This window comes from Xenopus tropicalis, chromosome 8 (assembly GCF_000004195.4).
Source record: "Xenopus tropicalis strain Nigerian chromosome 8, UCB_Xtro_10.0, whole genome shotgun sequence".
NCBI lineage: Eukaryota > Metazoa > Chordata > Amphibia > Anura > Pipidae > Xenopus > Xenopus tropicalis.
In genome coordinates this window covers 118094092-118121947 of record NC_030684.2, presented here as the reverse complement: position 1 = coordinate 118121947, position 27856 = coordinate 118094092, and the positions used below count along the sequence as shown (strand labels likewise).

Here is a 27856-nt window from a genome sequence, read left to right as displayed (position 1 = left end):
GGAAGACGGTCTTCTTATTGAATTTTATCTGAAATTTTGGGATGTTTTAAAAGATGATTTGTTTTTATTATATCAGGAGGTTTTTAAAACAGATGAATTGCCTCCATCATGAAGGGGTATTGTCTCACTGCTTTTTAAAAAGGGTGAGAAAGACAATCTTAAAAATTATCGCCCTATTACCCTTCTTAATGTTGATTATAAAGTTTTAGCCAAGCTTTTATCTATGCATCTTAAACCTTTTACCAGTTTTTTAATTCATCCTGATCAGGTATGCGGGGTTCCGGGCAGGAGTATGGAGGAATCCCTCAACATCATAAGAGATGTTATTTGGTACTCAAATGAGCGAAAACAAAATCTCGCTATCATGTCATTAGACTTTGAGAAAGCCTTTGATAGCGTAGCTCATGAGTACCTTTTTAAAGTTTTAAAGAAAATGGGCATACCTGATCTGATTTTAAGTCGCATTACTCTTTTATACAAAGCTTGTTTTAGTGAAATCTCCGTCAATGGGTTTTTAACTAAAAAAGTGTTTTTAAAGTCTGGTGTTAAGCAAGGATGCCCTTTATCCCCTTTTCTTTTTATCTGTGCAATAGAACCCCTTTTAATGTCCTTGCGTAAGGACAAAGTGATCAGAGGCGTCCCAATCCCGGGCGGTAGTGGGCAGCAGGTGAAAGTGCTCAGCTACATGGATGATGTGACCATTGTTGCCACTACTTCACATTCTCTCAAAAGGGCGTTACGCCACACATCCTTCTTTTGTGGAGCCTCTGGTCTAAAGCTGAACTTGCACAAGTGTGATTGTTTGGGGATTGGTTATTGAGATCCTGTGCTTACACCAGAAATAAACATCCAGCAAGACAAAATTAAGATTTTAGGAGTCCTTTTTAATGCAGATAACAAAGGTGATGACAATTGGGATTCTGTTTTAGTCAAGCTGGAGAAGAAGGTACGATTTTGGGAACTACGTAACTTAACCATGGAAGGGAAGACCCTCATTATTAAAATGATCCTACTTCCTATAATGTTGCACATTGCATTGGTTTTCCCTCCCTCTAATTTGTACATTAAGAGATTAACTCGTGTATGCTTCCTTTTTCTTTGGGGTTCTAAAATGGAAAAGCTGAAAAGAGATTATATGTACAAAAATAAAGCTTGTGGAGGGAAAGATGTTCCTAACCTTCTTTTATTCTTTTATGTGAAATATTTCTGCTTTTGTTTTAAACTTTAACTCAAATGGTGTTTTTAGTTGTTTTTTAAAATATGCAGCGGGCATGCTTTTTAGACCCTGGTTCAAAACTTCCTTGAACACCCCTGTGCTTTTATGTCCCCCAAAACACTACGTAGTCCTCGAAAAAGCCGTCAAACTCTTTCACCTGAAAGAGATAGAGGCTGAAGTGTTGGGGGACCAGAGAAAAGTAACGAAAATCCTGCGGGCCGAGGAAATCGTTGTGACAGTATCCAATTTCTGAAATGTCGGAATGTCTTTGGCAAATTCATGGCGAATGTCCACAAAGACCTTGCCTGGGCCATAGTCCACCAATGCCTCCCTACACGGGAGTTTCAACACCGACGAGGCTTGGTGGCTAGAGCAAAGTGCCCAAGAGACTCTTGTTGCGTTGATGAGTCTATCTTACATCTATTTTGGAACTGTCCCTATGCACAGGAGGTGTGGAAAACTGCTGGGCCCCTTTTTAAAAGAATCTGCGGTCTTAAAGATTTTAACCATAATTATGTTTTATATGGTCTTTTTATCTGCCCTTCTTTTAAACTGCATATGGTATGTTGGATGATGATAAACTGTTTTAAAAACGCCTTGTGGAAAGTAAGAAATATTTATTTGTTTAAACATGATTTTATTGATGTAAAGAACTGTATTAAAATGGCACTGAGTGAAAAGTATATTTATTTTTTAAGAGATAAAAAGAATTTGGGAGATAATGCTGCTATGTCATTGTGGGGTTTGCAATATTGGAATGACATATTTTAATCTGCCCTGTACTTTTATTTCTGTATTTTAATGCTCGTGCTTGAATGATGTTCTTTTATTCTGTATCATAAATTATTTGTTTAAACCTTATCTGTTCTTATCAGTTTAATATCTGATACGTCCCCTATCTGGAGACCATATATTAAATGGATTTTTGGAACAGGGAGATGGAAGAAGAGCTTGCTCTGTCCACTCCACGCATCGACCTGGTATTGCAGTACCTCCAGGACCGGTGCACCTCTCTTATTCAGTTTGAAAAATCAGAACAAGCACGAATCTGCAGCAGCAGCAGCACAACAAGTGCAAAGAAACAGCAGCAACAAGCAGCCCAAGGAAGGAAAAAAAAGAACTTTGCAAGACTTTGCAGGAGACAGTTTGCTGTTAATGTCGTCATCCGCCCGTTGTTTGGTGTGATGCCCTTTCAGCCGGGACTCGTTGCAGGAGCTCGTTGAGTGCGCCAGAAAGAGGCGGGGCTATGTAAATGTTGGCTTCTGGGAGAGTGATGAAGTTGCTGTTGCGGTGCTGAGAGTCCGCAAAAGCGATGCTAGAGGCCAGAGAAGGGCTGTAGAAGATATCAGAGATGCTGTAATGTGGGGGCTTGTGTGTGAGGTGGGGGTTGGGGTTTTGGGGGGAGGATAGTGTAGGTGCAGGAGGAAGCATTATGGCCCCTTTCCCCATGGAGGTAGAGCAAGTGAGGATCTGGGCCCGTCGGTGCGTGCGCAATTCGGGTTATCGCTTCTCGGCCTTTTGGCAAAGATCAGGTGATGGTCTGAGTCATTAGGTGCTGTAGGACACTTCTCCTCGGCCTTTGGGCATCGGTGGGTAATACCACCTTAAGCCCACTGCTGCTATAGGGGAGAGGTCTTCCGAAGGCAACGAGTTGCGATCATCCACTCCAGTGGTAACCCTAGTCTGAGGGGGAAGCTGGGAGTGTACTATGGATGTCGGAGAGGATGTCGTGCCTGCTTTCGCCAGGATCAAGAATTCCATTCATGTCGTTGCTGGTGATAAGAAGTTATCATTCGTGGTGAACATCTTGTTAGGCGAATTCGGACGAGTGAGGAAAGAGGAAATTTTGGCGATACAGGACTATCCCAAACGTGGGGTCTTCGACATCACCTTTACTGGTGAAGGAATTTTGTCTAGTTTCTTACAGATTTTGTCTGCAAATAAGGAAGATGATCGCTTGAGTGGCTACAGGATTTTCCCGCATATCGCTGAGGAGACGGTCTTGGTGGTGAAATCCTACTCCCCTTTTGTCCCCCTACGGGAGATAGAGCTCGTGCTGGGTAAATATTGTGAAAAAATTGTCTTTGCAGGAAAGATCCTCAACGAGCTGGGGATTTGGACTTCTAAGTTGAAGTTCAAAGCTAAGTTCAAAAAAGATGTTTATCCTCCAGCAAGATTCCGGCTGGGAAACTTTAATTTAGACTGTCACTTTAATGGGATGCCAGCCTGTTGCCGAAAATGTCGTGCCTATGGGCATGTTTTGGAAGATTGTAAGTCGTGTACCAACTGTGGTGAGTCAACCCATGAGGTAAAAGATTGTGTGCAGGCGAAAAAGTGTTTTTTGTGCTTTCAGCCCAATCATCTGTATTTGAGGTGCCCACTAAGAGAGAAACAGGAGAAGCGAGTGGAAGAGTCTCCGATCCCAGAAGAAATTCAGGTAGCTTCACCTGACTTGGGTAATCTTAGTGAATCTCCAGTTATTAATTTTTCTAGTGAAAGTTTATCAGATGCCTCTAGTCCAGCGAGTGAGGTAAAGCCGGTCGTCAAAAGGAAAAAGAAGGAGAAAAATAAAGATATTAAGGTTACACCATCTGGTGACGTAAGTGGTGAAAAAAAGTATGATACCAGAGGTGAGACTTTGTTTTTTTCTTCCAAAACTGGTACAAACACTGAGATACAAGAGTTCATTTCGTCTTGGTCAGATGAAGAAGAAATCGATGGTATTAATGTATGTATAAAAGACGGTAATGCGATGGGTAATGTTAGGTATCAGGTGCTAACGTTCATTCGCAATTTGAAATGATGGTTAAAAATAAATAAAAATTAAAAAATGGTTTCCAATGATTATGTAAAGTAATTTGGTGGTTTACTACTATTTTTACTTTATTACTGAGTTGAAACCTTATCTGTTCTTATCAGTTTAATATCTGATACGTCCCCTCTCTGGGGACCATATATTAAATGGATTTTTGGAACAGGGAGATGGAAGAAGAGCTTGCTCTGTCCACTCCACGCATCGACCTGGTATTGCAGTACCTCCAGGACCGGTGCACCTCTCTTATTCAGTTGGAAAAATCACAACAAGCACGAATCTGCAGCACCAGCAGCAACAGCACAACAAGTGCAAAGAAACAGCAGCAACAAAAAGCTCAAGGAAGGAAAAAAAAGAACTTTGCAACACTTTGCAGGAGACAGTTTGCTGTTAATGTCGTCATCCGCCCGTTGTTTGGTGTGATGCCCTTTCAGGCGGGACTTGTTGCAGGAGCTCGTTGTGTGCTTGATTGTGTGCGCCAGAAAGAGGTGGGGTTATTTAAATGTTGGCTTCTGGGAGAGTGGTGAAGTTGCTGTTGCGGTGCCGAGTGTCCGCAAAAGCGATGCTAGAGGCCTAAAGAGGCCAGAGGCCAGAGCCAGAGAAGGGCTGTAGAAGATATCAGAGATGCTGTAATGTGGGGGCTTGTGTGTGAGGTGGGGTTTTGTGGGGGGGGATAGTGTAGGTGCAGGAGGAAGCGTTATGGCCCCTCTCCCCATGGAGGTAGAGCAAGTGAGGATCTGGGCCCGTCGTTGCGTGCGCAATTCGGGTTATCGCTTCTCAGCCTTTTGGCTAGGACCAAGTGTAGTAATACAGGAAGTCTTAGCTGAAAGGTACTCAGAGCCACCCTTCCTCGGCCTTGTGGGATCGTCCTAGGACTAAACCCACTTGCTGCTATTGGGGAAGGGGACCAAGCTTAAGGGTAACGAGTTGCGATCCCCAGGCGGACGACTTTTGTCTTATGGCCTGAGGAGGATCAAGGGAGTTTTTTGGTTTACGGAGTGGTTGCTGGAAGCCTTTGGGTTGCTTCTCGGGTCCAGGTACCCCCCTTGCTCGGCTTTGAGGCATCGTTTCTTTTAGAAACTTAAGCCTCATACTGCTATTGGGCAAGGGGCTAATCCTTGGGTCCTTGGGGTGGCTCTTAGGTGGAAGGTGATTCCTTTGGTGGATCAGAATTTTTCTTTTTTTCTCTTCTGGTGTTCGGAGCGGGTCTATGATGCCAGTTGCTTTTGAATTCCCAGCCAGGGAAACTCGGCTAAAGAATACCATCAGGATTGAGGTCGTGGAGGAACATCGCCGACGGAAGGACCTGCGCTTTGTCGTGAGGGAGGTTCTGTTCGGAGTATTCGGCCTCAAGAGTGACGAGATCCTGTGTCTTCAGGACCAGGAGCGGAAGGGAGTGTATACGATCACCTTCACCTCCCTAGCCTGCTGTGAAAACATCTACGCAGTGCTGAGTAAGAAAAATCTGGCAGAAGATCGTTTAGACGGTCTTAAGTTTTTTCTGTTGTACGGGTTGGAGGATGTCCCGTTGGTTGTCCATATGTTCAACCCGTACATTGACACCGCTGATATTTCCACCTTTTTGCAGCGGTACTGTATGGAGGTACGATTTTCCCATTGTTTGAAAAATGAACTGGGATACTGGAACGGCAAAAGAAAGTTTTTTGTGAAGTTTAGGCGTGACCCTGAGGGATTTGGTGGATACATGCGTCCACCTTCAAATTTCCTCATTGGTAGAAATAGGGGATACCTTTTTTATTCCGGTATGCCCCTGTACTGCCGCAATTGTCTTCGGTTCGGGCACACGAGCGAGAATTGCAGTGAGGCGAGACAAACCCGGTGTAATAAGTGTGGTCGACCGGGCCATGTCGCTGCCCTCTGTACTTACCTAAAAACCTGTAATATGTGTGGCAAGGAGGGACACATATACAAAGATTGCCCCAGCAAGGCTAAGAAGGAGGGAACCGAACCAAGCTGGTAAAATCCGGTCCTGGGTCTGAGCAAATACCAGCAGCGGTTGCTGGTGCTGCTAAGAAGACTCCGGATGAGCAAGGTGAGCCGTCCACACTGGTTCGTAGGACACCGGTAAAAACGGTGCCAGTCGCGAGAAGGGGTTCCTTGGAGCCTGAGAGGGCTGTCGCCACTACGTCTGTGGCGGATCCCTCTGGGAAGGTTCCGAGTGCCCGCAGAAGTTCTTCGGTTGTGGGGCAGGATATTGCAGCCACTTTAGTGGTTCCTGCTCCTTTGGCACCATGCACACTGGCGGTGGGATCGGAGCATAGTGCGAGGATGATCCCGGGTGTTGTAGGTCCTGAGCAGACTTTTGCTGTGTCATCAGCGTCTGAGTCTGCAAGGAAGGGAGGAAACACCAGCCGCCGGACATCTGTTGTGGAGTCTGAGCAAGGGTCTCAAGCATTGCCTGCGAGAGACTCTGCCGAGACGACTCCGGATGTCTCCTGTGAAGAAAAATGGGTCGATGCAGATGAGAAAAGAAAGGCGAAAAAGGAACGTCGTCGTCGGGACAAGCTACTGAGATCGTCCGAGATGGAGAAGTCCGTCGGAGAGGGTCCTGGTGGTCGGAAGCCTGATGGTGGTACATCTGCAGGTCGGAGTGAGGAGATTGAAGGGCGCCATCCTGCCGAGAAGCGTCCAAGAAGTGAGGCTTTCAGTAAAAGGAGAGAAAGATCGTCGTCCAGCTCCAGCGATGAGGTGCCCCGGATTCGAATTGATCCTAGATATGTGTCGGCTTCGGATCCGGTTAACATCGAGGATCCAACCTCTCTGGAACAAGGAGAGGGAGGGTCCTTTCACATCTCGTTTGGAAGTAGTCTGGACTCAGATATGGACGCTGTTGCCTCGTAAGTGGATTTCATCATGTCTTCTCTAAAAATCTCCTCACTCAATGTGAGGTCTCTAAAGGGCTCGGTTCGTAGAGCCGCTTTATTTTCTTTCCTAGAAACTTTGGACTTCGAAATTTGTCTATTACAGGAGTGTGCAATAGAAAACAGTGTGGACTATACTCACATCAAAAAGGACTGGATACACGGGCTATCAGTTTGGTCCGGTTCTAATGATGGCAAGTCTGCTGGGGTGGGAATTCTTTTTCGAGGTTCCCATACTTCATTACAAAATGTGATTGAAATTGTGCCTGGCCGTGCGCTTTTAATTCATGTGTTTTTTAAGGGTCATTTTATCCGTATTTTAAATATTTATGCCTCCCCTGACAAGCAGGAGAGAGCTGATTTGCTTGAGCTTTTGCCTCTGTTCTGTGTGGGGTCATCTCCTCTGTTAGTCGGCGGAGATTTTAACTGTGTCTTTGCAGGAGAACAACGACTTGGAGGTGACCCTGGAAAAAAAGATCGTACTTCTTGTCTTTTAAAAAACTTTACTGATGATTTTAAGTTGAAAGATGCTTTTAAAATGCTTTTTACAAACCCTGGTTTTACTTGGTCAAACGGTAGGATTCACTCCAGAATTGATTTTATCTTTTTATCCAAGGATTTTAACCCTCTTAAGTGTGAACTTTTAACTAATATTTTTTCTGACCATCAAGTTTTAAGTGCTCTTATTGATTTTAATGGTGAGAAAAGGGTTAATCGTGGATTATGGAGATTAAATGTTTTATTGCTGGAGGATCCTAAAATAAGTAAAAGGTTTGAGCGGACCTACCAATGTTGGCAAAAATCACGTGACCCCCAGATTTCAATGCTGCTTTGGTGGGAGGGCATTAAACCTAAAATTAAAGCGTTTTTTATCAAGGCTGGTAAAATAGTTGCAAGAGGGAAAAAGCAATGTTTTAATGTTTTAAATTTACGTTTACAAGCGCTTTTAAAATTGCAGAGCATTGGTTTTAACGTTGACAATGACATTTTATCCCTAAAAAGTGAGATTAAGAAGCTGATCGACCAAAAAGGTAAACAAATCATTTTTAATTCTCATGTTCAGCACCTTGAGGAAGGAGAAAAATGTTCTAGATTTTTCTTTAAAAAAGTGATGGATAAAAAAAGAACTAATTTCCTCCTTAAATGATAAAACTGACATGAATGACCTTTTAAATGTTACTTTTAATTTTTATCAGCTTCTTTTTAACGAAAAATGTTTTGATGCCTCTGTTTTAAACGATTGTCTTAAGATTTTAGAAGGTAAGCTAAGTTTTTTAGACCAGGAGGTATTGTCTAAGGACATCACGGCGGATGAGCTTTTACTTGTTTTTAAAAGTTTTTCTTTTAGCAAAGCCCCTGGTGAGGATGGCTTACCTGTTGAATTTTATCTGCATTTTTGGGAAATTTTAAAAGATGATCTGTTTTTACTGTATAAAGAGGCTTTTTATGTCAATGTTTTACCCTCTTCCTGGAGAAGAGGGATTGTCTCTTTACTTTTTAAAAAAGGCTGTAAAGAGAATTTGGAAAATTATAGGCCAATAACCCTTCTCAATGTAGATTATAAGGTTATGGCCTAATTGATTGCTCTGCGTTTAAAACCATTTTCTGACAAACTTATTCATCCCAACCAGGTGTGCGGAGTCCCTGGGAGAAGCATGGCCGAATCTCTTAATATTATCAATATAATATGGTATTGCAATGACAGAAAGCAAAATCTTGCAATTTTATCTCTCGACTTTGAAAAAGCTTTTGATAGAGTTTGTCATTTTTTTCTTTTTAGCATTTTAGAAAAAATGAATATGCCTGCTTTTATTTTTAACGGTATTAAAGTTTTATACAAATGTTGTTTTAGTCAAGTATCTGTGAATGGATTTTTAACTCAGCCTGTGTTTTTAAAGTCTGGGGTGAAACAGGGATGCCCTCTGTCCCCCTTTCTTTTTATCTGTGCTATTGAGCCTCTTTTAACCCTTTTAAGAACAGACAAAGTGATTAGAGGTGTTCCAGTCCCCGGAGGAGGAGGCCGTCAAGTGAAGGTCCTTAGCTACATGGACGACGTTACGGTGTTTTGTTCCTCCTCCTATTCACTAAAAAGAGCACTATTTCACACTTCCTTTTTTTGTGGGGCTTCTGGTTTTAAACTCAATATGCAAGTGTAACTGTCTGGGTTTAGGAGTATGGAATGAACCCCCCAACTCCTGACATTTTATTCCAACAAGATCAGATAAAGATTTTAGGTATCGTTTTTAACTCCGACATTGCAGGCACTTTTAATTGGGATTCGGTTTTAATGAAATTAGAAAAGAAGGTTTTAATGTGGAATATGAGAGACCTCACGATGGAAGGCAAGGTTTTAATCATTAAGATGGTTTTATTACCCTTAGGGGCTGATTTACTAAGACACGATTTCGAATCCGAATTGGAAAAATTCTGATTGGAAACGAACATTTTGCGACTTTTTCGTATTTTTTGCGATTTTTTCGGCGTCTTTACGTTTATTGCTCAAAAACGCGAGTTTTTCGGCGTCTTTACGATTTTTGCGTAAAAACGCGAGTTTTTCGGCGTCTTTACGAAAGTTGCGCAAAGTCGCGCCTTTTTCGTAGCGTTAAAACTTAAAAGGCGCGACGTTTCGCGCAAGTTTTAACGCTACGAAAAAATCGTGACTTTGCGCAACTTTCGTAAAGACGCCGAAAAACTCGCGTTTTTACGCAAAAATCGTAAAGACGCCGAAAAAATCGCGTTTTTACGCAAAAATCGTAAAGACGCGAAAAAATCGCAAAATTACCGATCATTACGAAAAAAACGCAATCGGACGCATTCGGCCCGTTCGTGGGTTAGTAAATGTGCCCCATAATGTTGCATGTGGGTATGGTTTTTCCTCCTTCCAATATTTATATCAAAAAACTAACCAGGGTTTGTTTTAAATTCTTGTGGGGCTCTAAGATGGAAAAACTGAAAAGGGAATTCATGTACAGAGACAAATTAAAAGGTGGAATGGATGTCCCTAACCTTCTTTTATTCTTTTATGTAAAGTATTTCTGTTTTTGTTTTAAGCTTTTTAACTCTGATGGCATTTTTAGTTGTTTTTTAAAATATGCAGCAGGTATGGTTTTTAAGAACTGGGTTCGTGTTCCTTTAAATTCACCGGTACTTTTATGTCCCCCCAAACACTATGTGGTTTTAGAAAAAACAGTAAGACTTTTTAACCTTAAAGATGTGGAATCTGAAATATTGGGAGACCAAAGAAAGGTCTCCAAGGTTTTAAAGCAAAAAGAAATTGTTTTACCGGTATCAAACTTCTCCGAGGACAGGTCTAAAAAAGTGTGGCGGAATGTGTTTGGGAAATTCCTTGCTAATGCCCACAAAGACCTTTCCTGGCCCATTCCTGGAGTTTCAGCACAAAAGGGGACTGGTGGCAAGGGCTAAATGTCCTCGGGAAACCTGCTTCATTGATGAAACAGTATTACATTTGCTATGGAACTGCCCTTATGCACAAGAGGTATGGAAAGTGGCAGGTCCTCTTTTTAAACATGTCGGGGGTCTTAGCAATTTTAATCATCTTATGGTTTTATATGGTCTTTTTGTATGTCCTAATAAAAATCAATACAATGTATGTTGGATGATTATTAACTGTTTTTAAAATGCCATCTGGAAAACACGAAATATTTTACTTTTTAAACGTGATTTTATTGATGTTAAAAATTGTATTAAAATTGCTTTTAGTGACATGTATATATACTTTTTAAGAGACAAAAAACATTTGGGGACTGAGAAAGCTATGTCTCTCTGGGGTTTTAATCACTGGAATGATATTTTAATGTGATTTTATTGCTTTCTCTTAATTGCTTCTCTCTCTTAAGTTCTGTATATATTTTACGTTCAACAAAGTATTTTATGGTGTTTTTTTATTCTGTAATTCAATAAAACTTTGTTGAAACCTTATCTGTTCTTATCAGTTTAATATCTGATACGTCCCCTATCTGGGGACCATATATTAAATGGATTTTTGGAACAGGGAGATGGAAGAAGAGCTTGCTCTGTCCACTCCACGCATCGACCTGGTATTGCAATACCTCCAGGACCGGTGCACCTCTCTTATTCAGTTTGAAAAATCAGAACAAGCACGAATCTGCAGCAGCAGCACAACAAGTGCAAAGAAACAGCAGCAACAAGCAGCCCAAGGAAGGGGAAAAAAGAACTTTGCAAGACTTTGCAGGAGACAGTTTGCTGTTAATGTCGTCATCCGCCCGTTGTTCGGTGTGATGCCCTTTCAGCCGGGACTCGTTGCAGGAGCTCGTTGTGTGCTTGATTGTGTGCGCCAGAAAGAGGCGGGGCTATGTAAATGTTGGCTTCTGGGAGAGTGGTGAAGTTGCATCGCTTTTGCGGACTCTCAGCACTGCAACAGCAAGAGGCCAGAAGGGCTGTAGAAGATATCAGAGATGCTGTAATGTGGGGGCTTGTGTGTGAGGTGGGGGTTGGGGTTTTGGGGGGAGGATAGTATAGGTGCAGGAGGAAGCATTATGGCCCCTCTCCCCATGGAGGTAGAGCAAGTGAGGATCTGGGCCCGTCGGTGTGTGCGCAATTCGGGTTATCGCTTCTCGGCCTTTTGGCAAAGACCAAGTGTCTAGCAATTGGCATCTGTGGGGCCCCTTTTACTCGGCCTTGTGGCCCTTCCCTGACGGGTTGGGTCCATGCTGCTATTGGGTGGAGGCAGTACCCACAGAATACCGAGGAACCCTGGTTCTCTGCCTTCCTCTCTTCCGTTAAGGTTGGGAGGTATGCTGCTATTGGGGACCAGGCACTATCCATTGAGGGAAGGCGATCTATGAGCGTTGTGGGAGTATGGAAGTCCCACCAGAGGCACCGAACACTGTGAGGGTGTTTTTTCCAAAGGAGAAGAAGGAGAAATTCGTCTTACGCCTGATACAAAAAGATATGATCGAGGATTTATTGGGAATGAACCGATCGAGCATTTTCTGCGTGCAAGTTTTTCTGCAACAAGGCTTCTATGACGTTACGTTTTCCAGCACGAGTGAGTTAAGAACCTGCTTCCTGAGAAGCCAAGAGAAGGCCTCACATCCTCTGCTGGAAGGTCTTTCTTTTGTTGTTAATGAGGCCAAGAAAAGAACCCCTGTTGTTGTGCATATGTTCAACCTCTTTGTCCGGGATGAGGAAATAAAGGCTTTTCTGGGTCGGTATTGTACCTATGTCTCACCGGGTGAAAGAAGAAAGAACATTTATGGAACTTTTAATGGCCAGAGGAGGTTCTGGGTGGAATTCAGGAGGGATCCAGATGGGGTTGGGGGCTTTTCCCACCCTCCGCAGACCTTCTCGATCGGAAGTAACAAACGCTACCTGTTCTATCCTGGCCAACCACTGTTTTGCCGAAACTGTTTTTGTTTTGGTCATTTAAAGACTGATTGTGAGAAGGAACTTTGCTGCCGTAACTGTTTCAAACCTGAACATAAGACAATGGACTGTGAAGTGGCACGCAAGTGTCATCTGTGCAATTCCGTTGAGCATCTGGCTAAACAATGTCCGTCTGTTCCAGTGGCTCCTGTAACCCGCCTTTTTTCTGAGGCAGTAAAAGGTGGGAAAGAAGTGGTGAGAACAGTTCCTGAGGAGGAGAAACCGGCATCCCAGGAGAGTGTGGTGGAAGCTGGACCCTCCAGGGAAGTCCCGGTAGAGAATATACCAGATTTGTTGAGTGCGGAGGGGGACGATGTTCAGGTGGAGGAAGAAAACTTGGAGGAAATGTCAGTTGAAAAAGCCTCTTTAAAAAGAAAGACAGACTCTGCAACTAAAAGTTGGGGTGAGAGGGTCGAGGAATTTTCCAGCTCGGAGGAAAGTGAGGAAGAAGATTCCTCTGTAAATATTGACTCTGATTCTTCTGTTATGTCATCTGCTTTTTTGGATCCAGCTGATGTTGAGAAATTGACTGAGACTTTGAACATTGTGAGAAGTGAGGAGGTCTTTAAAGCAGCCAAAAAGAAACCAAAAAAGGATCTTGGAGAGATGAGAGGGGTTCAACCAGTTAAGCCTGATCCCCCATGCAGACTGCGAGCGAGAGGGGGGCCGAAGAGAAAAGATGATACTTGAAAGTGATATTGTTTTGCAAATGTTGTTTCTGTGCTAATGTATAATTTTCTTCCTTTTGTATGACTCTAAATTTGGGTTCTCTTAATATTAGGAGCATAAAATCAGATGCTAGAAGGGCTGCTATATTTAGGATTTTAGCTCTGTTGAATCTTAACATTATTTGCTTACAGGAGTGTAATATTGAAGAAGAGCCCAAAGAAGTGAAATGGAGTCATGGTCCTTCTGTTTGGTCTACAAGTAAGGAAAAAAGTGGTGGGGTTGGTATTTTATTTAAAGGGTTTCATTATGTAATCCAAAAAATCATTCATGTAGTCCAAGGAAGAGTTCTTTTGGTTATTTTTGAATTCCTGGGATGTGTATTTAAGTTAATAAATGTGTACGCTCCTGCTAAAAGACAGGAAAGGATTGAACTTTTTGAGAATATGAATTTTTTTCTGGGGGGTAAAGAAAATATTATCCTAGTAGGAGATTTCAATTGTGTTCTTCATGTGGGGGACAGGTGTGGTGTGGGGGGTGAGAGTGGTGGGGGGGTGGAGAAATCTGGGAAGGTATTGAGGGTTATGATTTCCTTGTTTCATTTACAGGATGTGTTTGAAATTGTAGGTGATGATACCAAGCGTTTTACATATTATAGTGATAAGGGGACTGTGAAATCCAGGATTGATTTTTGTTTTATTTCCAGATCCCTGGAGGCTTTGAATTATAATGTTAGGAGAGTGTCTTTTTCTGATCATGGCTGTGTGGAATGTGAGGTCAGTATTAATGGGGACTGGGAGTATGGGAAAGGCTTATGGAAGCTGAATATCTCTTTATTGGGGGATGAAAGTATTAAAAAGGAATATAAAGTGTGGTTTGGTAAGTGGGTTAAGAGGAAGGAGGAGTTTGGGAATGTGTGTGAATGGTGGGAGTGGGTGAAAAGCCAAACAAAGATATTTTTTATTAAAAAGGGTTGTGAGAAAGTGAGAAAGGGTCGAGAAGAACATGAAAAGTGGCAGCGGAGGGTGGAATATCTGGAAGAGTTACAGCGTATAGGGGAGAATGTGAAGAATGAGATGGTGGAGGCCAGAGAGCAGATAAGGAGGAGTTTGGAAACAGAAGGGATAAAGATTATTGCACAAGCGAGAGTGAGAGTGAAGGAGTTGGATGAGAAATGTACCAGTTTCTTTTTCAAAAAGGTATATGGTAAACGGGTTGAAATGTTGAGTGTGTTTGATAACAAAGGTGACGAGTGTTGTGGTAAGGTGGGAGTTTTGGATTCCGTATGTGGTTTTTATAAAGAATTGTATACTGAAAGGAAGAGAGATTGGGGTTCGGAAGATGAATATTTGGAGATACTTGATAAGGAATTGCAGCAGTCTGATAGAGAGTTTTTGAGTGAGGACTTAATGAAAGCAGAGGTTGATGGTTGTGTGAAGGGGATGAAGAAAGGGAAAGTGCCTGGAAGTGATGGTCTGCCTGCTGAGTTTTATTGGGAGTTTTGGGATATGATTGGTATATATGTTTTTGAATTGTGTAAGAATGTGTTAATGGAAGGGTTTATGACTAAAAGTATGAGAGAAGGTGTAATAGTGTTGTTGTATAAGAAGGGCGAAAGGAGAGATCTGAGAAATTGGAGGCCAATTACGTTGTTGAATGTTGACTATAAGATTGTTGCGAAAGTTGTGGCTAATTGGTTGAGAGAAGTAATTGTGAGAATGGTGGGCGAGGAGCAGGTGTGTGCGGTGCCGGGGAGGCAGATTGGGGAATGTTTGTTGTGCCTTAGAGATGTTTTGTGGTACACTAGGGAAAGGGAGCAAGCGGTGGCGATTGTAACGGTGGATTTTGAGAAAGCGTATGATAGGGTCGTGCATGGTTTTATGTTTAGTGTGTTAGAGAAAATGGGGGTGCCTGAGCGGATGTTAGTGTGGATTAAGTGTTTGTATAGTGTTTGTTGTAAGTAATTGGGTATATGGACGATGTTACGGTTGTGTGTAAGAATCAGGCGAGTTTGAGAAGGGGTAAGCTATTGATTGAATGTTTCTGTGCGGTAAGTGGGTTTAGTTTAAATGTTGCTAAAAGTGTATGTAAATCCTTTGGGGAATGGAGGGAGATTGATGTATGTGGGTGGCCTGTGTGTAACGGGGGGATTGAGGTGCTCGGGGTGGTGTTTGATGTAGATATGAGAGGGGGTGAAAGTTGGGAGAGAGTAAATACGAGAATAAAGAGGAAATTTGATTTCTGGTCGTTAAGATCTTTGTCTATGGATGGGAAAGTGCTTGTGATTAAAGCCGTAATTATTCCTATTCTGTTGTATATAAATAATGTGTTCCCGCCCTCAGATCCTGTGCTGAGGAAAATTATTCGGCTCATTTTTGTTTTCTTTTGGAATTCAAGGATGGAGAAGTTACGGAGAAAAAAGGTTATGAAGTCAAAAGTAAATGGAGGGAAAGGGATGGTGAATGTGGAACGTTTTCTTGCGATTAAATACGTGAGCTTATGTGTTAAAGTGAGTATGAAGGACAATTTGGCTGGATGCATGGTGAGATATACAGCAGGGAATGTGTTGAGAAAGTATGGTTTGTGCCACGTGGATAGGATGAAGCCTGTGTGTTTTACTGCCCCTTGGTTTTATATGAGGATTGATAGATGCATCAGAAGAAATAATTTGCAAACACTAACTAAGGATATGTGGGTGGAAAACAAGAAGATCTTCCAAATCTTGGGTAATAGAGAGGAAATGGAGGGGGTGGCAGGTCTTACTGTCCCTGAGAGTAAAACTGTATGGCAGAAGGTGTGTGATAAGGATCTGGGGAATCGACAGAAGGATTTAGCCTGGATGTGTGTGCATGGGTGTTTGCCCACTAGGACTTTCCAACGGAGGAGAAGGTTGGTCGATAGTGAGAAGTGTCCGCAAAAGATCGTCGGAAAAGAAAAGATCGTCGAAGAAGAAAAGAACGTGGAAGGAAGTGAGGGTGTAGTGATGGAGAGAGGAGAAGGAGAAAGAGAAGACGACCAGGCAGAAGTAGTAGAAGAAGAAGAAGGCGAGTGGACAATAGACAGTATGGATCTAAGTGTCTTTTCTCCCGTTAGTGAAAGTGAGTTTTCGGCTAGAGTGGACAGAGGGTTGAGTCGCTTGAGTGTGACTCCTGACTTGTTTCCTGAAGGAAGTAAGAATGACCCGGGGTGATTTACTTCCTTTTTGTGCTTTGGTAAATTTTGACTGATTTTTGACCTTTTTTTTTTTTGTTGATTTTTTGTTTTTCTTTTTTTTCTCTTCTTTTTCCCCTTGATTCTTTTTTTTGATGCTTATAAAGTGTGGGTCCCTGAATGTGAGAAGTATCAAGAATATAGGTAGAAGGAATGGAATTTTTGATTTTGTGGCCACATTAAATACTGATTGTTTTTGTATGCAAGAGTGTGGCATTGAGTTTTGTAAAAATTATAAATTGCTATCAGATTCTTGGAAATGGGGACCTTCTTTTTTTTCAGGGGAAAACAATATAAAAAACTCCAGTATAGGATTGTTAATTAAAGGCGATTCTTTTGTTTTTGAAAGTTATCTTGAAATTGAGCCAGGTAGGGCTTTTTGCGTTAAAGGTTGTTTTGGGGGGTTTAAAGTCAAAATTATGTGTGTCTATGGGAATACAGGTAAAAATGATAGAATTAAGTTATTTGAGAAAATTAGTTATTTTTTGGTGGGTTCAGAGCCTACTATTATTCTGGGGGATTTTAATTGCATAATAGATGGAAAAGATAGAACTGGAATTAATAAATTAGATAAATCTTCCGTTGTTCTAAAAAAATTGATAAAAGATTTTGATCTAAAAGATGCGTGGAGGTTAAAACACGGGGATAAAAATGGTGTTACTTGGGCAAATAGTCAGTCCAGAATAGATTTTTGTTTTTGTTCAAATGAATTTCAAATACGTGATTTTGAGTTAATAAATAGTGGGTTTTCTGACCATAAAATATTTTGTGTCAATGAGTGCGGAAAACATAAGTACAGCAAGGAGGCCTTGGAAGTTGAATTATTTATTGTTAGAGGATGCAAATATATGTGAATTGTTTGAAAAGAAATATAAGCACTTGAAGAGTATGAAAGATACATTTGTTTCTAAGAGTGTATGGTGGGATTGGGTTAAAAAAGAATGTAAGTTATTTTTTATAAGAAATGGTATAAAGAAAAAGAAAAAAGAGTGGAGTCATTTTAAGCTTTTAAATTCTCGTTTACAAGGAATGTTGGCTTTTAGAGAACTAGGATACGATGTTAATAAAGAAATTGATGATGTGAAAAAAGAAATAAAAATAATTTCTTTGCCCCTTCGTTCAATCCATTTTTTAAATTCTAGAGTGAAAGATTTTGAAGAAAATGAAAAATGCTCGAGTTTCTTTTTTAGATGTGTTAAAAATAAAAATAATAATCAGATTGTAAGAATGAATGGAAATAATGACATAAATTATATTTTAGATGTTGTTTTTAATTTTTATAATAATTTATTAGGTAAAAAGGAAATTGTAGATAAAAGTTTTGTAGAGATGTTTTTAAATAATTTAAATAGATGTCTTAATTTAAATGAGCAAAATGTTTTAAAAGGTGAAATTACTATGTTTGAATTAGAGGAGGCGGTTAAAAGTTTTGCTAAAAACAAATCTCCGGGATTAGACGGGTTGACCGCGGAATTTTACTTAAAATTTTGGGATTTTATTAAGTTTGACTTGTGTGATTTAGTGAATGAGTGTTTTAAAAAAGGGGAATTGACACAATCTCAAAAAGAAGGTTTGGTAACCCTTATATATAAAAAGGACGATAAAGAAAACATTAAAAATTACAGACCAATAACATTATTAAATGTGGATTTTAAAATCATGGCGAAAGTTGTAGCTAATAGATTTAGGAAAATAATAAACATTGTGATTGAAGAGGGTCAGAATTGTGCAGTACCAGGAAGAATGATATGGGAAAACGTGATCTTAATAAGGGATTTGTTATATGATGTTTTAGATAGAGATCAGGGTGTCAGTCTTTTTTCTTTGGATTTCGAAAAAGCATTCGACAGTGTATCACATGATTTTATGTTCCTTGTTTTAGAGAAAATGAATTTGCACAATGATTTTATTAAAATGATCAGAGTTTTATATAATAAGGTTGAGAGTAAGGTTTTAGTAAATGGTTTTTTAACAAAAAAAATTTATATACAATCAGGGGTGAGGCAGGGTTGCCCTTTATCTCCAATTTTATTTATTTGTGTCATGGAGCCTCTGGTACAGGTTTTTAGAAGAGAAATTAATTAGGGGTGTAAAGATTCCTGGAGGTGGAGGAAAAGAGGTGAAATGTTTAGCGTACATGGATGATGTGGTAGTGGTATCTAAGGATTCAACTTCTATTAATAGGGTATGTTTTATTGCTAGTTGTTTTAAATGCATATCAGGATTGGGTCTGAATTTGAGTAAATCAACATGTTGCGCTTATGGGAATTGGTGTTTTGATATGTTTTGTAAATTTAAAGTTGTTAAGAGTAGTGTGAAAATATTAGGAATTACTTTTAATCAGTCTCTTTCGGGTGAAGATGATTGGGCTATTGTGTTGGGTAAAATTAGGAAAAAATTGGGGTTTTGGAAACTGAGGAACCTGTCGATTGTAGGGAAAGTTTTAATTATTAAGGCTGTAATTTTATCTCTTATTATTATATGTGTCTATTGTGTTTTTACCCTCGGATTTGTATATGAGGAAATTTATAAGAGAAATCTTCATTTTTATATGGGGATCTAAGATGGAGAAAATAAAAAGAGAAATCATGTATAAAGATACAGCTAACGGGGGTAGAGGTGTGCCTGATTTAAGACTCTTTTTATCATTAAAACATGCTGCTTTTATTTTTAGGTTGTTAAAAAAAGAGTATTGTGTCGAATTTTATAAAATATAGCGGAGGTTGGTTTTTTAATAAATATAAATGGTTGGGATTTGATTTAAATAAACCGCACGCTTTTAAAATCAGTAGGTTTTATGTGATTTTAGAGAAAATAGTGAGAAAATATAATTTAAATACATTTGATTTTACCGAACTTGTAAACGCAAAACAAATAGTTAAAAGTTTTAAAAAGAATGAATTAATATACCCGGTTGAAAAATTTAATGCTAAAATTTCTAAAAACATCTGGAATATGGTACTGAATAAAAATCTCACCAATAGCCAAAAGGATTTGGCATGGGCAGTAGTTCATGATTGCTTGCCAGTAAGGAACTTTCAGTACTTGAGAGGTTTATTAAATAATCCTAAATGCCCCAGAAGTGGTTGTGTGTATGATGAAACGGTGATGCATGTGTTCTGGAACTGTAGTTTCTCAAGAATGGTGTGGGAGAAGATGAGTGGATTTGTAAAGTATGTAGGAGAGCTTGAGTTTTTAGGTTATGAGCAAGTTTTTTTTTGGACATAATTTAAAATGTAAAAACGGGGATACTATCAAGGCCTGGCAAATAATTAATGTAACCAAAGAAGCAATTTGGAAGTGTAGAAATATTTTAGTTTTAAGAAGGGATGAGTTAACTGTAACCGACTGCATAAAATTTGCCTTAAGTAATCTATATATTTTGTACTTAGTAGATAAGAAAAAGCTTGGAATGTCTGCCATGAATGAATGGAAAATAAAAGACTGGTATAAATTTTCCTAAGTTTTCTATTTCTGTGATTATTTTTTAAAAATTTTCCTTTATGATGTGTTTTAGTTTCTTTCTTCATCTTTCTTCATTTTTGTTTGAAATGGAAAGATTTTTTTTCTTATGAAAGAAACTCAAACTGAAAGGAAAAAAAAAAAAAAATCTATTACGCAAGATCTAAAGTCTAAAGGTGTTTCTGGGACCCCCCCTTCTCGGCCTTGCGGGATCGCTTACCTAGTAAACTAAACCCGCATGCTGCTATTGGGGAGGGAGCCAATCCCAAAACAATGAGTTGCGATCGCCAGGCGAAGGGCTTTGCCTTACGGCCTGAGGAGGATAGCGGGAATTTCGGTTTGCGGAGAGTTGCTGAAGCCTTTGGGTTGCTACTTGGTTTCGGGGTACCCCCCTTGCTCGGCTATGGGACATCGTCTCTTTTAAGAGACTTCAGTCCCATATTGCTATTGGGCAGGGGGCCAATCCCTGGGTCCTTGGGGTGATCCTTGGGTGGAAGCGGTTTCTGTTGTGGATCGTGGTTTCTGTGTTTCTCTCTTCTGGTGTCGGGAGCGAGTCAGGATGCCATTTTCATATGATTTCCCAGTCGGGGAAACTTGGCTGAAGAACACAGTCCGCATCGAGGTCGAAGAAGGACATCGCCGACAGAAGGACCTGCGCTATGTCGTGAGGGAGATCTTGTTTGGCATCTTCAGCCTGAAAAGCGATGACATCCTGTGTCTACAGGACCAGGAAAAGAAGGGGGTGTATACCATCACCTTCATATCCTTATCAAGCTGCGAGAACATCTACGCGGTCCTCTCAGATAAAAGAGCTGGGAGAGGATAGGCTTGACGGCCTAAAAATTTTTCTTATTTACGGGTTGGAGGACGTGCCTTTGGTCGTCCATATGTTTAACCCGTTTCTTGATACCGCTGATATTTCCACCTTTTTACAGCGGTATTGTACAGAGCTACGGTTCTCGCACTGTCTTAAGAACGAGCTGGGCTACTGGAACGGAAAGCGGAAGTTTTTTGTCAAGTTCAGGCGAGACCCTGAGGGTATAGGGGGTTTTATGCACCCTCCCTCAAATTTTCTAATTTCAGAGGGTACCTCTTTTATTCTGGTATGCCACTGTACTGCCGCAACTGTTGTCGGTTCGGGCACACGAGCGATGGTTGTAGCGAAGCAAGACAGGCCCGGTGTAATAAGTGTGGTCGACCGGGCCATGTCGCAGCCCTTTGTACCTTCCTGAAAACTTGCAATATGTGTGGGAAGGAGGGCCATATTTACCGAGATTGCCCCAGCAAGGCTAAGAAGGAGGGAGCCGGAGCCAAGCTGGTAAAATCCGGTCCTGGGTCTGAGCAGATGCCAGCAGCAGTTGCTGGCTCGGCTGAGAAGACTTCAGATGAGCGTGGTGAACCGTCCACACTGGTTCGTAAGACACCAGTTAAAACAGTGCCAGTTGCGAGAAGGGGTTCCTTGGGGCCTGAGAGGGCTGTTGCCACTACATCTGTGGCGGATCCCTCTATGAAGGTTCCGAGTGCCCGCAGAAGGTCTTCGGTTGTGGGGCAGGATATTGCAGCCACTTTGGTGGTTCCTGCTTCTTTGGCACCGTGCACACTGGCGGTGGGGTCAGAGCACAGTGCGAGGATGATTACGGGTGTTGTAGGTCCTGAGCAGACTTTTGCTGTGCCATCAGCGTCAGAGTCTGTAAGGAAGGGAGGAAACACCAGCCACCGGACATCTGTTGTGGAGTCTGAGCAAGGGTCTCAAGCATTGCCTGCGAGAGACTCTGCCGAGACGACTCCGGATGTCTCCTGTGAAGGCAGATGGATTGAGGCCAATGAGAAAAAGAAGGCGAAAAAGGAACGTCGTCAGGCCAGGATGCTGGGGTCGTCCAAGATGGAGAAGTCCGTCGAAGAGGGTCTTGGTATTCGGAAGCCTGATGGTGGTGTGTTCCAGAGTGAGGAGATCGAAGGGCGCCATCCTGCCGAGAAGCGTCCTAGGAGTGAAGCATTCAGCAAGAGGAGAAATAGATCGTCGTCCAGTTCCAGTGATGAGATGCCCCGGGTTCGAGTTGATCCTCGTTACGTTTCGGATCCGGTTAACATCGAGGATCCTACTTCTCTTGAACAAGGAGAGGGGGGGTCCCTGAATATCTCTTTTGGAAGCAGTCTGATATGGACGCTGGTGCTTCGTAAGTTGCCTATCATGTCTTCTCTAAAAATCTCCTCACTGAATGTGAGGTCCATAAAGGGCTCTGTCCGAAGAGCTGCTTTATTTTCTTTTCTAGAGACTTTGGACTTTTAAGTATGCCTTTTGCAGGAGTGTGCTGTGGAAAGTAGTGTGGACTATGCTTATCTTAAAAAGGACTGGAAGCAAGGACTATCAGTTTGGTCCGGTTCTAATGACAGGAAAAATGCTGGGGTGAGAATTCTTTTTCGAGGTTCCCATGCTTCGTTACAAAATGTGATAGAAATTATGCCCGGCCGTGCGCTTTTAATTCATGTATTTTTTAAGGGTCATTTTATGCGTATCTTAAATGTCTATGCCCCTCCCGATAAGCAGGAGAGGGCTGATTTGCTTGATCTTATTCCTTTGTTTTGCATAGGGTCATCTCCTCTGATAGTCGGCGGAGACTTTAACTGTGTCTTAGCAGGAGAACAGCGACTCGGAGGTGACCCCAGAAGGAAAGATCGTACCTCTTGTCTCTTAAAAAATTTTACTGATGATTTTAAGTTGAAAGATGCTTTTAAAATGTTATTAACAAACCCTGGTTTTACGTGGTCTAACGGTAGGATTCACTCCAGAATTGATTTTATTTTTTTATCCAAGGATTTTAACTCTTTCAAATGTGATCTTTTATCTAACATATTTTCTGATCATCAAGTTTTAAGTGTTCTTCTTGAATTTTATGGTGAAAAAAGGGTTAATTGTGGCCTATGGAGACTTAATGTATTATTGCTGGGTGATCCTACGATTTGCAAAAGATTTAGGCGGACCTACCATAGTTGGCAGAAGTCACGTGACCCCCAGATTTCAATGCTGCTATGGTGGGAGGGCACTAAACCAAAGATTAAGGAATTTTTTATAAAGGCTGGTAAAATGGTTGCAAAGAGAAAAAAGCAATGTTTTAATGTTTTAAATTTACGTTTACAAACGCTTTTAAAATTGCAGAGCATTGGTTTTAACGTTGATAATGACATTTTATCCCTTAAAGGAGAAATTAAGAAGCTGATTGACCAGAAAGGTAATGAAATTATTTTTAATTCTCATGTTCAACACCTTGAGGAAGGAGAAAAATGCTCAAGATTTTTCTTTAAAAAAGTGATGGACAAAAAAGAGCTTATTTCCTCCTTAGATGGTAAAACTGACATGAGTGATATTTTAACCATTACTTTTAATTTTTAACAGCTTCTTTTTAATGAAAAATGTTTTGATGCCTCTGTTTTAAATGATTGTCTCAAGATTTTAGAAGGTAAGCTTAGTGTTTTAGACCAGGAGGTGCTATCCAAGGATATTACTCTGGATGAGCTTTTACTTGTTTTTAAAAGTTTTTCTTTTAGTAAAGCCCCTGGTGAGGACGGCTTACCTGTCGAATTGTATATGCATTTTTGGGAAATTTTAAAGAACGATCTAATTTTAATATATAAAGAGGCTTTTAATATCAACGTTTTACCCTCTTCCTGGAGAAGAGGGATTGTTTCTTTACTTTTTAAAAAGGGAAGTAAGGAGAATTTAGAAAATTATAGGCCAATAACCCTTCTTAATGCTGACTATAAGGTTATGGCCAAATTAATTGCTCTGCGTTTAAAGCCTTTTACTGACAAACTAATTCATCCTGATCAGGTGTGTGGAGTCCCTGGGAGAAGTATGGCTGAGGCTCTAAATGTGATCAGGGATGCGATATGGTATTGCAACGACAGAAAATAAAACGTTGCTATTTTATCACTTGATTTTGAAAAAGCTTTCGATAGAGTTTGTCATGTTTTCCTTTTTAAGATTTTAGAAAAAATGAATGTGCCTATTTTTATTCTAAATGGTATTAAAGTTTTATATAAGTCTTGTTTTAGCCAAATATCCGTTAATGGTTTTTTAACTCAGCCAGTGTTTTTAAAGTCTGGGGTAAAGCAAGGATGTCCCCTGTCCCCCTTTCTTTTTATTTGTGCTATTGAACCCCTTTTAATTCTTTTAAGAACAGATAAAGTGATCAGAGGAGTCCCAGTCCCCAGAGGAGGAGGCCCTCAGGTCAAAGTCCTAAGCTACATGGACGATTTAACGGTTTTTTGTTCCTCCTCCTACTCTATAAAAAGGGCACTCTTTCATACTTCCTTTTTTTGTGGGGCTTCTGGTTTTAAACTCAATATGCACAAGTGTAACTGTCTGGGTGTGGGAGTATGGGATGAGTCCCCAACTCCTGATATTTTATTCCAACAAGACAAGATTAAGATTTTAGGTATCATTTTTAATTCTGATATTACAGGCACTGTCAACTGGGACTCGGTTTTAATGAAATTAGAAAAGAAGGTTTTAATATGGAATTTACGTGACCTCACAATGGAAGGGAAGATTTTAATAATTAAGATGGTTTTACTACCAATAATGTTACATGTTGGTATGGTTTTTCCCCCTTCTAATGTTTACATTAAAAAACTGACCAGGGTTTGTTTTAAATTTTTGTGGGGCTCAAAAATGGAGAAATTGAAAAGGGAATCTATGTATAAAGATAAATCAAAAGGTGGAAGAAATGTCCTTAACCTTCTTTTATTCTTTCATGTAAAGTATTTCCGTTTCTGTTTTAAGCTTTTTAACTCTGATGGCATTTTTAGTTGTTTTTTAAAATATGCAGCAGGTATGGTTTTTAAAAAATGGTTTCGTGTTCCTTTAAACTCACCGGTACTTTTATGCCCCCCTAAGCACTATGCAGTTTTAGAAAAAGCAGTAAGACTTTTTAATTTCAAAAATGTGGAAACTGAGATTTTAGGAGACCAAAGAAAGGTCTCCAAAGTTTTAAAGCATGATGAAGTTACTGTACCGGTGTCTAATTTCTCAGAGGACAGGTCAAAAAAAGTGTGGAGGAATGTGTTTGGGAAGTTTTTAGCCAATACCCACAAAGACCTATCTTGGGCCATTGCACACCAGTGTCTTCCCACGAGAGAGTTCCAACACAGAAGGGGACTGGTGGCAAGGGCCAAATGTCCTCGGGAAACCTGCTGCATTGACGAAACGGTTTTACATTTGTTTTGGAACTGCCCTTTCGCGCAAGAAGTATGGAAAGTGGCAGGTCCTCTTTTTAAACACGTTGGGGGTTTTAAAGATTTTAATCATCTAATGGTTTTATTTGGACTTTTTGTATGTTCTACCTCAAGCCAATACAATATATGCTGGATGATGATTAATTGTTTTAAAAATGCCATTTGGAAAACACGAAATATTTTACTTTTTAAACGTGATTTTATTGATGTGAAAAACTGTATTAAAATCGCTTTTAGCGAAATGTATATATACTTTTTAAGAGATAAAAAATGTTTGGGGGCAGAGAAAGCTATGCATGTCTGGGGTTTTAAACTCTGGAATGATATTTTAATGTGATTTTATTGCTTTCTCTTTTAAAAACATTGTTAAATCTTCTCTTAAAGCTTTGTATATATTTTATGGTTTTCTGCTCAAAGTTTTATGATACTCCTTTTATTCTGTAAATTCAATAAATATTTGTTGAAACCTTATCTGTTCTTATCAGTTCAGATCTACTGAAGCAGGCTGAAGTCTGAAGATCTGAAGCTGAGGAAGAGAAACATCTGATCAACTGACCGACGGAGAATCATCGAAGGACCGGCTTCAGAGACCGACTTCGGCTTCAGGCTGCACTTCAGGAAGCACTTCATCTGGAAGCGATCGACTGAGATTCTGACCTTCAGGAAAGAAGTCTCCGACTGAAACGACAAGAAGATAAAGAAGAAACTCGGAGTTCTTACTCCTCTAGAGCTGTATACACTTAGGAGTTTTTTTTAAAAACTCCTCTCTCTCTCTTACTCCCTTCCCCCCTTACTCTCTCTCTTCCCTCCCTGGGGCCATTGCACTGCTCTGAAGGACGACCCTCGGGGTCATTTGCATAACCCCCGCCCACTCTCTCTCTTCTTTTTTCCAACTTTCTCCCCTTTTTCTACCCTTTTCTTCCCCTCTCTTTTCCTTTCCAGACCCTTGGAACAGGAAGAGATGGCTCCTACTACAGCTGCCAGCAGAGGGAAGAGCTCAGGGAAGAATAAGGAAAAAGTCTCCACAGGTTCCAGGAGCGCATCACCCGGAACCGAAACCCCAGCCCAGGCCTCCGCTCTGCCTCCCAAGGCTACCCAGTCACCTAATCTGGAGCCATGGATGAGGCAGATGGTAGTACTGAAGCTGAGGGAAGTGGAAGGAAAGGTCCCGGACATGAGTACAGACGTGTTCGGGAAGAAAATGGTGATGGAGCAGGGCTTCTCCAAGGCGGAGACTGTAAGTATACAGACCTTCATAGGGGGACTGTTTTACATTACTTTCGCCTCCATGGCAATCTGCAGGAGGTACTGGGAAAGGGTTAAAGCGGCGGGGCCTGAATCTCCTTTTACTCGCTTTGTGGGCAACAACCCTATTCAAAGTGAGGAAAGGCGGGTGACGGTCGCAATGCGAAACCCCCACACCCCAGTCAAAGACATCATGACCTTCCTGAGCAGATTCTGCAATGTCATCAAAGACCCTATCAAGATATCGGACTCCAATGGCTTCTGGACGGGTAAGTATTCGGTCCTGGTAAAGCTCCAGCGGGTAGAGGGCTCAGCAGATGGGCTCAAACACCTCCCCCAGAGTTTCTCTCTCGGCAGCTCCCCCGGACTCCTCTACTACCCAGACCAGCCTCAAACCTGCAGGAAATGTGGACAGTTGGGACACCAGGCAAAAACCTGCACAGCAAATGCATGCAGGATCTGCAAGGTGCTGGGCCACGAGGCCAAAAACTGCCCCCGTTCCAAAGCCTGCAACCTATGTGGATTGGCTGATCATGTCTACAGAGACTGCCCACAGAGATCAAGAACCTATGCGTCTGTGGCTCAGGCGAAACCGACACCTCCAGCCCCAGCCAATACACAAAACAAAGGAAAGCCTCCAGCCCCAGCCAAAGTCAAGGTAACATCTCCGGCCCCGGCCAAAACCAAGAACAATGGGAACAAGGAGAAGAATGGTAAGCCCCCCACTGCTGCCCCAACACCCTCTCCCACTCCAGCCCCCACCTTCACACCTCCCTCTCCCCCTGCAGCCCCACTAACCTCCCCTCCAGGGGCTGCAGGTTTCTCCCTGGAGGATTTCCCCCACTCACCCACCCCTCCCAGCCTCTCTCTTCCTCTCCAGCCCTCTGCAAAAAAAGAACCAGGGAAGCAGAGGAAAGCCCAGCGGCTGAACAACAGCAGGAGAAGAAGAAGGCCGTCACTGACCTGGACGGCACAACATCGTCAGAGGAGGGGGAGGAGGTGGAGGCAGTGCACACCACAGAGGTAGAAGCAGAGGACATGGAACTGCTCCTGGAAGAACTCGAGCAGATCCCATTCGAGCCTGCAGATGTCAACAGGGCCCTGCTACAGCAGCTGGAATCTCCGGAAGAGAGTCACCCCCCGCCCGACAATGCAGGAGGAGACCCGCCCGACCAGAGTGGGTTATCTTTTTATTTCTTAACTAATGGGGTCTTTTAACTTATTCACCATTAATGTTAGGAGTATTAAGGACCAGATGAGGAGACAATCCATCTTTGCATTTCTTGACAGTCAGAATTGTAATGTGTACATGTTGCAGGAATGTGCCTTTCCTTTCTCCAGGTCATACAAACACCTCATGCGTCAGTAGACCCATGGTCCCTCCTACTGGTCTGGGGGTAATAGCTGTAAGTCTGCAGGGGTCGCCATTCTGATCAGGGGGAGCCTCTTCACTGTTGATTCTGTACTTGAGCTAGTCTGCGGCCGCTTACTGGTCGTGGACGGTTCCTGGGCAGGGGAGCCTGTTAGGCTTATCAACGTGTACGCCTCCCCTGAGAAGGGTGAGCGTTTGGAACTACTCCAAACCCTGCGGGCCCAGTTAGCAACCACTCGGGTGGTAGTGTTGGGCGGGGATTTCAACTGCCCCATTGAGGACGGGCGCAGCACCAGCAGCGGTGCCAAACTGGATGTCACCTCCAAACTGCTTAAGGAGATGGTAACCGA

At 41.7% G+C, this 27856-nt stretch overlaps 1 non-coding gene and 2 pseudogenes across 1 annotated transcript; all 3 read left to right on the top strand.

Moving 5' to 3' along the window:
- The first annotated feature begins 2054 nt into the window (after positions 1-2054).
- LOC116407339 lies at positions 2055-2230 on the top strand (annotated as a pseudogene).
- Positions 2231-4084: 1854 nt separating this feature from the next.
- On the top strand, positions 4085-4274 carry LOC116407313. The gene has a single exon (XR_004220271.1). It is a non-coding gene; the product is annotated as a U2 spliceosomal RNA (small nuclear RNA).
- Positions 4275-10829: 6555 nt separating this feature from the next.
- Positions 10830-11002, top strand: LOC116407328 (annotated as a pseudogene).
- Positions 11003-27856: the final 16854 nt, after the last annotated feature.